The following is a 15,316-nucleotide window of genomic DNA, read 5'->3' on the forward strand; positions in this document are numbered from 1 at the left end:
CGGCTTTGTCTAAAGCAATAAATTCCGATTCCATTGTAGATCGGGCTATACATGTTTGCTTAGAAGATTTCCATGATATTGCTCCTCCACCAATGGTAAATACAAACCCACTTGTGGATTTAGAGTCTTTAGTGTCGGATATCCAATTGGCATCACAATACCCTTCCAAAACAGCGGGATATCTTGAATAGTGTATACTATGAGATATTGTGTGTTTTAGGTATCTCAACACTCTTATTAATGCGGTCCAATGATCCTTTCCAGGATTACTTGTAAACCGACTCAATTTGCTAATAGAATATGCTATGTCCGGCCTTGTACAATTTGACAAGTACATTAGGCTTCCAATAATTCTAGCATAGTCTGATTGTGATACGGGTTCTCCTCGATTTTTGGCTAAGTGTATACTTAAGTCAACAGGTGTTTTAGCCGGAGGCAGATCAAAAGCTTTGAACTTCTTAAGTACATTCTCAACATAGTGAGATTGTGATAAGACTATTCCCTCGGGTGTTCTAAGGATTTTAATTCCTAGAATCACGTTAGCTAATCCCATATCTTTCATGTCAAAGTTTCTCTTTAACATCTCCTTGGTTTCTATGATTATTCTATTGTTGCTGCCCATAATTAGCATATCATCAACGTAGAGACAAACAATAACAAAATTGTCGGATGTTCCTTTAATGTATACACATTTATCACATTCATTGATTTTGAATCCGTTTGCCATCATTGCTTGGTCAAATTTCTCATGCCACTGTTTGGGAGCTTGTTTGAGTCCATACAAAAACTTTACAAGTTTACAAACTTTCTTTTCTTGACCGGGAATCACAAACCCTTCGGGTTGTTCCATATATATCTCATCTTCTAAATCTCCATTTAGAAATGCTGTTTTTACATCCATTTGGTGTATCTCAAGATTATATAATGCTGCTATAGCAAGTAGCATTCTAATGGATGTAATTCTAGTGACTGGAGAGTATGTATCAAAGTAATCATACCCTTCCTTTTGTTTGTAGCCTTTAACTACCAAACGTGCTTTATACTTATCAATAGATCCATCGGCTTTATATTTCTTCTTAGGAATCCACTTGCAACCCAAAGGTTTATTTCCCGGAGGAAGATCAACAATAAGCCAAGTGTGATTGGATAAGATTGACTCGATTTCACTATTGATAGCTTCACGCCATAGATCGGCATCCGGACCAGACAATGTTTCCTTGATTGTCTTTGGTTCGTCTTCTAAAGTATAAACTACGAAATCCGGACCAAAGGTTTTCGCAGTTTTTGTTCGCTTTCCGCGTCTTGGTTGCGGTGTTAGTTCACGTGTTGGTCCGTTATCCTTAAGCGAAATTTCATCATAAGTTCTCTTTTTCGAACTTATGTCATTCTTCTCTTTCTTGGGGAATATTTTTTCAAAGAATATGGCATTTCTTGATTCTATAATCATTCCCTCATTCATATCGGGTACTTCCGATTTGTGTACCAAGAATCGGTACGCACTACTATTGTTTGCATATCCAATGAAGATGCAATCAACAGTTTTTGGTCCTATTTTTATTTGTTTGGGTTTAGGTACTTCAACTTTTGCTAAGCACCCCCACACTTTTGTATATTTATAGGACGACTTCCTTCCTTTCCATAATTCATATGGAGTTTTTTCTTGTTTCTTTTGGGGTAATTTATTCAAAATTTTATTAGCCGAAAGAATAGCTTCCCCCCACATGTTATGTGATAGGCCTGAGCTTATCAACATAGCATTCATCATTTCTTTCAATGTTCTATTCTTTCGTTCTGCAACACCATTTGATTGTGGAGAATAAGGTGCAGTCGTTTGATGAATAATGCCATTTTCACGACAAAATTCCTCAAAAGGTGCAACGTACTCGCCACCTCGATCACTTCGAATTATTTTGATCTTGGTGTTAAGTTGATTCTCAACTTCATTTTTGTATGTTTTGAAAGCTTCGAATGCTTCGTCTTTGCTTCTCAAAAGATACACATAGCAAAATCTTGTGCAATCATCTATAAATGTTATAAAGTAATTCTTTCCACCTCTTGTTTGCACAAGTTTTAAATCACATAGATCGGTGTGAATCAATTCAAGAGGTTTCGTTGATCTTTCCACTGAATGAAAAGGAGATTTTGCCATTTTTGCTTCAACACAAATTTCACATTTTTTGTGTTGATTGAAGGACATCTTTGGCAATAAGTCTAAATTTACTAAACGACGTAGTGTGTTTAGATTTGCATGTCCTAATCTATCATGCCATAAATTAGGAGACTCAACCAAGTAAGTAACTTTTTTCTTTATTTCATTATCACGTACAAGTACAGGGATAGCATTAAGCTTGAAAAGGCCATTATCTAGGTAGCCTTTTCCTATATAGTGACCATTTTTGGTCATTACAACTTTGCCTGCTTCAAACACTAGTCTAAATCCGGCGTTGCACAAAGCGGATCCTGAGATCAAGTTCTTGCGAATGTCGGGAACATGCAACACCTTCTGTAGGGTTATCTTGAGTTCCGACGTCATCTTGAGCACAATGGTTCCAACTTCGATGATAGAGGATGCGGTAGAATTGCCCATATATAGTTTTCTGTCGCCGGAGAGAGCTTCATACGAGGAGAACATTATTTTGTCGGCGCAGATATGCTGGGTAGCACCGGTGTCGATCCACCATCCTTTTGGACTGCCGACCATATTGACCTCGTCTACGACGGCACACAAGTCAAGTTCGCCTAAGTCGAGGGGCACAGACTTTGTCTCCATCACGTGGGCTTGATGGTGACCATTGTGCTTGTCTTTCTTCGGTTTGCGACAATCTTTTGCCATGTGACCGGGTTTGCCGCAGTTGAAGCAATCTCCTTTGATCCTCTTCTGACCTTTTGAGTCTGGATTTTTGCCTTTGAACTTGCGTTTCTTCTTGTTGCTAGACTCGGCTAGATTTGCTTTTGCCTCCATGGAAGTTTTGTTCGTCTTGTTTTCGGAGATTCTATTGTCCTCTTCGATCCTCAAGCGAACGATCAAGTCTTCAAGTCCCATCTCCTTGCGTTTGTGCTTGAGATAGTTCTTGAAGTCCTTCCAATGTGGTGGTAATTTCTCTATCACTGCGGCCACCTGAAAAGATTCAGACAGTTCCATACCTTCGGCAAGAATGTCGTGCAAGATCAGTTGAAATTCTTGCACTTGCTCCACAACAGTTTTGCTATCAACCATCTTGAAGTCTAGAAAACGACCGACTATAAATTTCTTTAAGCCGGCGTCTTCTGCCTTGTACTTCGTCTCCAAGGAGTCCCATAGTTCCTTGGACGTCTTGGCGCTAGAGTAGACATTATAAAGAGTGTTGTCTAGCCCATTCAGTATATAGTTACGACATAGAAAGTCACTATGATGCCATGCATCATATGCGATCCGCAATTGCGAATCAATATCGTCTTCCCCCACAGTTGGAGGAGATTCATTCACAAAACGAGTCATATTCAAGGTAGTAAGATAAAACAACATCTTTGACTGCCAACGTTTAAATTCAGAACCTGCGAATTTTTCCGGCTTTTCGGCAGCAGCAGGTGCTGGAGCATGTGGTACGTTGGTCGGAACTGGTGGAGCATTGTTGTTGGGTGGTGGAACATTGTTGTTGGGTGGTGTCGTCATTTTCTACACAAATTTTGTCTTACGATTGTTGTTGAAGTGTGTAGAAATGCGGACAGAATAACGTCGTGAATGTAGGAACCGAGGCAAGAGTTGGACTCTTTCTCCGTAAGACAAAATTGCCCCGCATAGTACACACGGTTCGATGGCAAATGTCCCCAAGATACAACGGTTTGAATGAGTACGAGACCTTGTACTAGGAACTCGAACTTCCGGCGAACTACAGAATACTCGGGACTTGAGTATGAACTAAAAGGGGAAATGAGTAAAATTAATTATCTGAATAATTTTGGTGTGTCTAATTTCATTCTGCAGGGCTGTATTTATAGGAGAAGGAAGGGTGAGATGAAGAGGTGTCTGCCAGGAGGTGGCTGTTCGAACAAGCCAATGGTCCGAACCATTGCACTGGTTCGGTCAAAGGGGTGCGAGCCAACCACCAACACCTCACCAGCCTGATCCAACCGCTGCCACGTCAGCAACCTCATCCACCCGGATTCCTTATCCGCCACGCGGTGCCACGTCACCGAGCCGCATGTTCCACGTCACTGCCACGTCACACGAGCCACCGTTTAGTTTGTCAAAACTAAAGGCTCCTCAAAGCTCCTCGCGACGATGCGAAGTGCAAAGTGCGCCTACAAAGCGCCCATTGCGACGTGCTCGGCCTCGGACTCGAAAGGTGCTTCGCACCTTCCTCGTAGGAATTTGAGTTTTAGCCTTAAAAGGCTAAGTCAAAACCCACTTGGGTGCACCATATGGTCCACCATAGAGAAGCACACTTGATTGTTCCTTTATGGTGGAGAACACTTTATAAATAGCTTTCAACTTCCTTATTTTTCCAATGTGGGATGACACTCCACATTTCCATTTTCAATGGCTATCTTTTGGCATTTAATTACTCATTCAATTCTTAATAGATTTGAACAAGTAAATATACCAAATTAATCTACTCAAAATGTAGATTCCAAATATGCCATTTAATTCCATTAATTACAAAGTAATTATGGACTAATTAAGCCATTTATTCCAACACTCCCTCCGTCCCACGAGTCTTGACACGTTTTCCTTTTTGGGCCGTCCCACGAATCTTGACACGTTTCCTTTTTTGGCAATAATTATTACCTTCTCTCTCCTACTTTATCAATTTTATACTTTATTAATTACACACTTAAAACACTAATCTACAACTCCTTAATTTCCGTGCCGAACCCAAACGTGTCAAGACTCGCGGGACGGAGGGAGTATATTATAATCATCGTGGTCGTTATCGTAATCGTCATATGGTAGTTGTCACATGAAATATACGCCTTGGTGCTATGAACTTACATCAACATCTTTCACGCATGTGTTACTGTGTTAGGAGCCACTTTCTAACTTAATTTTTCTATATATATATATTATAAAAAAAAAAAATAAGAAGAGAAAGACGAAATGTGGGTGCGTTTTTGGTAAAGATCTTGAAAAAAAAAATCACTTTTAAATTGACAACTGCAAATTTCATGCAAGTCATACACAAAATGAAAAAGGAAAATAGTTTTATATATGCAACTAATCATTAATTTATTATACTTTACCAATTGATTCCTCCCCATCAGGAAATACATTGCCTAATCATCTTATATGTAATTTTGAAATACATTGCCTAATCATCTTACAATTAATTTATTTTCGCACTAGATACAAAATTGATAGTTCAAGGTTTAAAAAAATATTTTCGATAGTTTAGGATATAATTGATAGTGCGAAAATAGTTTGGAATTTAAAGTGATATTTACCCAAATATAAAAACAAAAAATAAAGTTTAAAGCATTTATTAAGTGAATTATATCATATATACGCACACATATGTATAAGAATTATTGGCAATTTCCGTACAGCACATTATAGAAGAATTATTGGAACACAAAATGGCCAAAAGATCTAGAAACCTGTTGAATATTAAACTGAATAGCTTTGAAAATTGTAGCTTCAAACGTGTTTATATTATGAAAGCCATTAAATAGGGCAATGAAAGTTTGTGGCGAGCGTGGAATCTGATGATTTTGTCAAGATCAACATGTTTGAAAATTATCCCGTGAAGCTTGATCAATATCTTTGTTTAAATTGTGAAGCTTGATCACTTTTTTATATAATATTTTTTTTTACAATTTTATTTTTTTATTTATCATACTGAACGCTAAATATTAATTCTTTAAAATCTTTACTGAAAAAAGTGATCAAACTTCGCAGGACGAAGGGGATAAGTACTTAAATATTTTCTAAAAATCTAATTCCAATTTCATATTAATTCTTTCTGGCTTGGATTATGCAAAGCTCGTCTCAATTATGCACTTATATTAAATCTAATTCCAATTTCATATTAATTCTTTCTGGCTTGGATTCTGCAAAGCTCATCTCAATTATGCACTTACAGTAAAGTTCATCAAAATGTACTAAATTGTAAATTTCTTCTCACTTCTCAACACATTTGAGCTTCTCAATTGAACCACTCCCTATATATATATATATATAGGGTGTGGTTATAATGAGAACCACACTTATCGTGAGAACATAAGAACCATTAAAATCAATGCATCTGCTATATAAATTAATGCATTCGCTATTAAATTTAATGCATCCGAAAATAATAAAAATTTTGCTCCCTTCAGGATTCGAACCCAGGATCTGCATTCATCCACCAAGATGATGCATCCATCGTAGATCTTGATGATCGAATGGCTTAAAATGGTTCTCCGTTCTAATTTTATTTAGTGGTTCTTATTTGAACCTCTCCCTATATATATATATATATATATATATGGTTGATATAGTGCATCAAGATTGTGACACGTGACAAAAAAAACTTCTAAGGCCTTCCAAAACAAAATCTGCACAAGGTAAAATCTAAAAACAAAAATCGGATATTAAAAAAAAAATTAGATTATCTCAAAATAGACTTATTTTACATGCATATAATTTCACACAAAAATACATAAATTCTCACACAAAAATGCATAACTTTGAACAGAAAAATGCATTTCATTTTTAAAAATCTGGTATTTTCACCACACCACCCCTAATCCCCACCCCAACCCAAAAAAACAGACATATTTTACATGCATATAATTTCACACAAAAATGCATAAAGTTTCACATAAAAATGCATTAAATTGTACAAAAAATGCATTTCATTTTTATAAATCTGGTATTTTCGCCACCTCACCCCACACCCCCAAGCCATTTTTATAAAGTTTCATGTATATATATATACATGAAAATGCATAACTTTTCACACAAAAATGGATAAAGTTTTCAACAGAAATGCATTTCATTTTTACAAATTTTGGTATTTTTCGTCACCCCACCCCACCCCCGAATACAATTTTTTTTTTAACTTTTTTAAAATTTATTTTTTTTTTTTTTTTACGAAAATGCACAACTTTCACACAAAAATGCATTAAATTGTACAAATATTGATGCATTGCAATTTCCAACAAATCAGATTTTTTTCACCGTTGACCCACCCTAGCCCATACCTCCTCTCCCCAGGTCAAATTTCTTTAAAAAAATTGACCTCGGGGGTTGGGGGTGGGTCAATGGTGGAAAAAAAAATTGTTTTGAGAGAGGGGAAGGGGGGTTGGCGGGTGGTGTTGGGGTGGGGTGGCGAAAATACCAAATTTGTAAAAATGAAATGCACTTTTTGTACAATTTAATGCATTTTTTTTGTGTGAAAATTTATGCATTTTTGTAAATAAATTTTTTTTTTATTTTTGTTTTATTTTTCTGTTTTGTTAATTTCTATTTGTTGTTGTGATGTTGTCTTGGGGGGTGAGGTGGAGAAAATACCTGATTTTGTAAAAAATGAAATGCATTTTTTTGTTCAATTTAATGTATTTTTGTGTGAAATTTTATGCATTTTTTTATAAAAAAAAATTATATGCATGTGAATTATGTCTGTTTTTGGGGGTAGGGGTGGGGGTGTGGGGTGGGGTGGCGAAAATACTAGATTTGTAAAAAGTGTGTGGATTTTCAGATCAATGAAACAGTAAATCACACGAGCAATTACGTGGTTCAGCCACGAAGGCTTACGTCCACGGAGGAAGATGATATGACTTTATTACTTCACCAGAAATTGAGTGATTACAACGGCGAACTTCGAGTTGCACACTTGACTACGCCTAACCCTCGTTACAAATCACTCACTGTGTTTCTTGCTATGAAAGAAAACTTTTCTTGCTTACAACAGAATGAAAAACTCTCACGCAAGCACACAATATCATATGCTTATATACCCTATCTAAGGAAATCATCTCCATCGTCGATCTTTGATGATTGCAACGTTGATCAGCTGGAGTTTGTTAGCTATAACTAACTCTTATAACTCCGAACTTATTTGCACCGAAGTCCTTCAAGAATTGAACGTTTGCAGAGAGATCCCTCAGCTTATATAAAACACAAATGACAATTTGCACCTTGATTTATGTAAGCTGTCTGAACTCTTCCTCATACTCCATCTGCTAATGAACATTAACCAGATCAAAACAATACTTGAATTTGACCCGGGGTAGTGCCTTTGTAAGTGCATCATCTGCATTATTTTCTGTTCCAATCTTCACCACTTGTTTCAAACCTTTGCTAACAAGATCCCTTACAAAGTGATACCTCACATCAATGTATTTAGACCTCTCATGAAACACTTGATGTTTGGCTAGGTGTAAGGCTCTTTGATTGTCACAGAAAATCTTAACATTCCTCTGAGAAACACCAAACTCACTGAGCATGCCTTTTAACCATATTCCTTCTTTCATAGCTTCAGTCATAGCCATGAATTCTGCCTCTGTAGTAGATAGTGCAACAACCTATTGCAACATAGATTTCCAGCTGATAGCAATGTTGTAGAGAGTAAAGATGTAGCATGTTTGGGATCTTCTACAATCCACATTAGCTGCATAATCAGCATCAAAACATTTCCTTTGAAATCCTTAACCTTTTCAAAGATCAGTCCACACTCAGCTGAGCCCTTAATGTATCTGAATACACCTTTTAAAGCTTCCCAATGTGGCCTTCCTGGCTTTGACATGAATCTACTAAGAATGCTAATGGCATAAGCTAGGTCTGGCCTTGTGCAAATCATCATGTACATTATTGTATCAACAACATTTGAATAAGGAACTGTCAACATATTCAACTTTACTTTATCAGTATGTGGACATTGAGCATCAGATAACTTTATCCCTTGGGATAAAGGAATGGTTAGACTCTCATGCATCTGAAATTTCTTAATCACTTTACGTTAGGTCCCAGAAGGTCAGGATAGTTATATGGGAGGGGGGGATACACCTATAGGTTATTTTCAAAACAGAACAACCTTTTGAAGTTAACTAAAAGAGAAGACTTCAGTTAAACAAAGGTTGAAGACTGATACTGAAGATGACTTCAGTAAAGAGATATCAGTTAAGCACGAGACTTTAACTGATATTCACGTAGAGCTTCTGTCTTGATTTAGAAACAGAGGAGTGTTATGAATCTTACTGATTATCCGAAGATTTATCAGTTAGACTAATAACACTGGCAGCGGAAATCTTTTTTTTTGAAAAAGCCTTTGATAAACACGTTGTCAGGTTAAGGTTTAACTTTGCGATTAATCAGTTTCAGTTATTAATAGGTTTGTGCACAAAGAAGAAAATAAGAACTGAAAGCGATAAAAGACAAATGAATTTTTACGTGGTTCGGAACAAGTTCCTACATCTACGGTCAGTTGATCACACTGACAAACACTCTGGGCTTGTGCTTACGGCTGCACAGCAAACCTTACAACTGAAAATCAAATTTTCAATACCAACACACTGGGTTGGATTTCTCGCTCACTCTTAGCACGCTAAGACACAACAATGCATTTGCTAGCGCTGGCTACGATCTCTTGGAGTCAGAACACTGGTCTGAACTCCGCTTTTTTCAAACTCTCTTTTCGCTTAGTTGAAAGGAGGTTCGAAGTACCAACTAGATCACAGAGAACAGGCTCTCTGCAATCGAAACTTAGGTTTGGATATACAGTGTATTTGCCTAAGGATCTAAGAGAATATAGGTAATTAGTAGTCTGATTTTGGCTTTGTGTATTCTCTTCTTCGATTCAAACTTTGATGGCTTTGAATGGCTGAGGTGCAATTTTGGCAGCGTTTCAGCTTGTGCTTTTGAATCGATGAAGATTGAAGTGATCCTCGAGCTCTATTTATAGGAGAGGTCTTGAATAGATCCATTGGCGAAGATGGTCTTCGAGAATTCATCCGTTGTGAGAGTAATTTGAATTTGGGCTGAGGTTTCAATCTTCGAGGTTCCTTGTTGATCGCTAATTTCTTAACAACAATAACTGCTACTAAACAGTATAATTGTAGTACAAAAACAGCAAGCAGAGTATCGTATCCACAAGGACTATTATAACGAATCACCTTAAGTAATCCTAAATAAACTTTAGTAATATTCAGGCAATCTCAAATAAGAATGAAGAAGATTACTTAAATCAAAACAAAACAAATAAAATTGGATAAAAACTCAAATAATTAAAGACTCTGACCTTAGGGATGTACTTTTACTAATCAATTACATGCATTTAATCTATTGATTCAATTACCAATTTAATCCAACCCTGATGAAAGATCACTATATTATTCACAAGCTTCTCTAACGAACACCTATGAATGTAGATTAATTTACCCCTTTTCACATTCAAGACTCCAAGGAATAAACTAACTCCAAATAGCACACAAAGAATAGCTTCCTATAGCTTCACCTGTCGCATTCAAGACTCAAGGCTAACACTATATCATGCATTCCTGAATCGGCTGAACAATTATCGCATTCAAGACTCAAACTGAACAGCTAGACATGTAAATTATTGATAAGGTAATTCACCAGAAAACATGCACCAGGAATCATGAATCACAAGTTGGAAGACAAATTGAAATCAATAAATCATAAACACATAATTAATCAGCTATGTACAAACCCTAGGTTCAGATTAACAAATTAGCCAGACATCGTAAAATAAAACATAAACATAATAATTAAAAGAACAATTGCAAAAACTAAATTTAATAAAACCGTAGTAATTGAATGTAATAGCTCGAATCTTCACTCTCGCATAGATTAAAATCCAATGTTCTAAGAATTGAAAAGCTATGAAACTCAAAAATAAAATGTTGGGAACCCTAGATAGGTCAAAAGAGGACCTATTTATAGTCTTAGGGTAAAACAAGAGTTTAAAAATCGAAAATAACAAATAAAAACGTAAAAACGCAAAAGCTTCAAAACGCGCGGCCAAAACGGCAGCCCGTTCGGCGGTCGCCGAACTGGTCGCCGTTTTTGCCCTTAAAATCTCCCAAAAACGGCGATCGCCGTTTTTCCTTCACAAACCATAATTCCAGTCCAGGGATTTCGGCGATCAACTCGGCGATCGCCGAGTTGGTCGCCGAATTTACTCTTCAAAACGCCCAAATTCGGCGGTCAACTCTTTTGACCGCCGAAATGCCCTTTTTCGTCCCGACTTCAGAATCTTCGTCTTTTCTCGATTTTTGGGCTCGATTCTCTCAAAACTCCTCTCTTTAACATGTTCCTTACACTCCATGCTCCAGTACCACTCATCTCTGCATCAAAATAGCCAAAACTACACCCGACCGTGAAATCATGAAAATATAGCCAATGAACTCCAAAAGGTAATAAAACGGGCGTAAAATTGACTTAGACCGCAGAATATAAACCATGCAAAATGAGTGTTTATCACTTGTTTGGTGAGAAACAGCATCTCAGGTACAAGAGGTAAGGCGCCTCTGAAAAGTAATCACCAAAATGGAATGCTCTGCAGAGAAAGGACGATCCTCTATATCTCTGCGTTTAATGCAGCTGTACTTGGAGTGCGTGGCTTCCTTTAGTATTACTGATACTAATTGCTGGAGATTTAGCCCAAGGAATAATGTCAACTGATACTTGACTTTAGTATCAGTCCGCTAAATCCACGTAGCCAGCATTGATGAATCAGTTATGACTGATTCTTCAGTTAAGAAACTCGTTCAGTCAGACATCCATATTTGGCTTTGCCTTTAATTGCAAACATCAGTTGAGTTCTTCAGTCTTTAGTCTTCAGAACACTAAATAAACTAAAAGGAGAACTCCAACACTTGAGTTCGAAAGGTTCTAGTCAATTACAAAGAAAAGCTAAGGATTTAGGTATCATCAAAACTAGGACTAGGATATTTCATTAAGTTCCCAACACTTTAAGAGCATAATCTTGTTGCAGTAGACAAAGACTTCCCCTCTGTTCATCCTTTATGATATCCATCCCAAGAATTCTTCTTGCTGGACCTAGCTCTTTCATTTCAAAAACTGATTTCAATTGTTCCTTTAACAATTGAATTTACACTCTGTTTCTGCTGGCTATGAGCGTGTCATCTACTTAGAGTAGTAGATATAATGTGGGCTCATTCTTATTCCCCTTTTATGTAGACATAACTGCCATGCATAGATCTTGAGAAACCAGAGCTCATCATAAACTCATCAAACCTGATATACCATTGCCTCGAGCTCTGTTTAAGTCCATACAAAGACCTTTTCAACATACACACCTTTCCTTATTGCCCAGGAATCTGATATCCCTCAGGTTGCTCTATGTAAATGGTTTCCTTTAAGGAATGCAGTCTTTACATCTAGCTGTTCTATAATCATCTCCTATTGAATAACAAGTGACAACAACATCCTTATAGAGCAATGCTTTACCACAGGTGAAAATATCTCATTGAAGTCAATGCCCTCCTTCTGAGTATACCAATTTGCCATCAATCTGGATTTAAACCTGATCTATTCCTTCCCACCAATCACTTCAAATTTATTTGAAAATCCATTTACACCCTACTGGCTTTTGATAAGTAGGCCTATCCACAAGAACCCAAGTCTTGTTTGTAATGAGGGAATCAATCTCTTCATGCATAGCTTTAATCCAACTATCCCTATCCTTGCTTTTCTACGTTCTGGGCTCCTGATACTTCATATCCTTGTTTGGAGCTTTTACTTCTCTCCTTGTTCTATCTTTTGCTAATAGATATAGATAGTCTGACAAATCATCTTCTTCTGCTTGATGTGTTGCTCCACTGCCTTCTGAGTCATTGCCAGAAATTTGAGAACCTTGTTCATTATTTTCCATTAGCTTCACCTTGACTTCTGAACTAATGATTTCTTCTCTTTAAGAGCTTTCTTCTCCATCTGGCAGCTGAAACTTTCTCCTTCTTGAAAGGCATGCTATTCTCTTTGAACAACACATCTTTACTAACAATGACCTTGTTCTGCCCCTTTTTCAGTGCACCACAGCCTGTACCCCTTTACTCCTGTTGGGTAGCCTAGCATCACACATCTGAGAGCCCTTGGAGCCAACTTGCTTTGCTTTATATGTACCAAGGCTTGACATCCAAAAGGCCTCAAATTAGAGTAGTCTGTTGCATGACCATTCCACCTTTCCTCTGGTGTCTTAAAATTGATGGTTGAAGAAAGTGATATGTTGATTAAGTAAGTGGCTGTAGCAACAGCCTCACCCCAGAACTTCTCTGGCATTCCTGAGGTAATGAGCATACATCTCATCATTTCAAGCAATGTCCTATTCATCCTTTCCACAACTCCATTCTGTCGTGGATTGGCAGGGACACTCTTGTGTCTTTTGATACCTTTCCTTTTACATAACTTATCAAAATCATTTGACGAGAATTCCAAGTCGTTGTCTGTTCTGAGGCACCTTAGACATACTCTTTTCTGATTCTCCACCTCAATGCACCATTCCCTAAAATAAGTGAATGCTTCTAACTTTTGTTTCAGCAGGTACACCCAGACTTTCCTGCTAAAATCATCAACAATAGACAAGAAATATCTTGCTCCTCCAAGGGTGGGAGTGTTAGCTGGTCCCCATAAATCAGCATGGGCATGATCAAGAGGAGATGCAGATGTATGCTAGCCTTTGGGGTAAGGGAGTTTAGTACTCTTGCCTAACATGCATGCTTCATAATGATCTAATTTGCTGTTATCAGAATATGAAAGTATATCTTGTTTTATTAGCTCTTTGATGAGGATGCCAATCAACGGTCAATGATTTTTACGGGGAAGACGAAAGGATGCGAAGGTTAAAAAGTAACCTCGAGATACGGGAAAGTACACTATAAAGGGGCGGGCATTTAATGCGAGTGACGTCAGCCACGTGGACAAATACTCTGACTAGATTACTCTGCTTCAGAGCGAACTAGTCAGACCAGAGGGGGGAGTAGCTGATGAGGAGTAATATATGCAGAGCAGAGGAATGACCTTTATCAGGGAAACGGGCCTCGCCAGAGGAACGGATGTCGTCAGAGAAATGGTCTTCGCCAGAGAAGTCACTCTCGCCAGAGGAATGACCCTTGCCAGAGAAATGGCCTTCGCCAGAGAAATCACCAAAAGAATAGCGGAGTCCCCCGCCTGGGAGCAAATTTACTATTATACCCTCGACCACGCGGAAGGCATGCGTTGTAGGCGAAATTACTCTTTTACCCTTAGCATGTAATCTATAAATACCCATGCACACGCACTCTGTAATTTACGCTATCTCTACTTTTCAATACTATTGCATTTGATTCTCGTGCTCTCAGCAACTTAGCAATTCTCTCATTTTTCCGATCAACCACTAGGTATAATTCACAATTCTACAATAATTCACCGATAAAATGACTATCCGTTCATTCATGCTTTACCACATACTACCTAAGAACATGGTACTATATGATCCTATTCACACACACACACACACACACACATATATATATATATATAGAGAAGGGTTCAACAGAGAAGCTAAATATTGTGGAGAACAGAGAATTCGTAAAATAAAAACGAACAGATCTATAATTTTAATGAACAGATCAATGTACCGCATGAACATCAATTTGCCCCAGGTTCGAATCCTGCTGGTGGCGAGTTTTTCTTTATTTTTACCAAATACGTCTGTTCGTTAGTTATGTTGATCTGTTCGTAAAATGAATAGATTTGTTCATAATGAATAAAAAGATAATTCTCTATTGAACTCAACCCTATATATATATATATATATATATATATATATATATATATATATTGTGAAATGATGTACACTTTTTTGATTGATATGTGCAATGAATTCATAACAATTCATCGTGACTACAAGACAAGTAATAATAATAGAAAAGAAAAATGATCGCATTTAAGTGTCTAACTCGCACAAATTATAGCAGAATTTGCAAAGTTTAAATTTTTTACCGCGCATCGCATGATGTAACACTAATATTTATTAAAACTATGATTACAATACAATATGAGGTGGTCTTGAATACACTTGGGTATACCGTACACCCGGGTTGACCCATATTCAGATTCTGACCCGCATCCTAACTCAAATCGTGTAAATGACAATATTCGATTATACAAATGACACTGCGTATAAATGACATTATAATATTGTAAATGACATTGTGTATAATTGACACTATTCAGAAATATAAATGACACTTTCTGTAATTGACACTATAAGATTGTAAATGTCACTATAAGATTGAAAATGACACTATAACATTTTAAAATGTTATGGTGTCATTTATATAATTGAATAGTGTCAATTATAAGCAGTGTCATTTGTATAACTGAATGGTGTCATTT

Source organism: Salvia miltiorrhiza, chromosome 4, assembly GCF_028751815.1.
Source record: "Salvia miltiorrhiza cultivar Shanhuang (shh) chromosome 4, IMPLAD_Smil_shh, whole genome shotgun sequence".
Lineage (NCBI taxonomy): Eukaryota > Viridiplantae > Streptophyta > Magnoliopsida > Lamiales > Lamiaceae > Salvia > Salvia miltiorrhiza.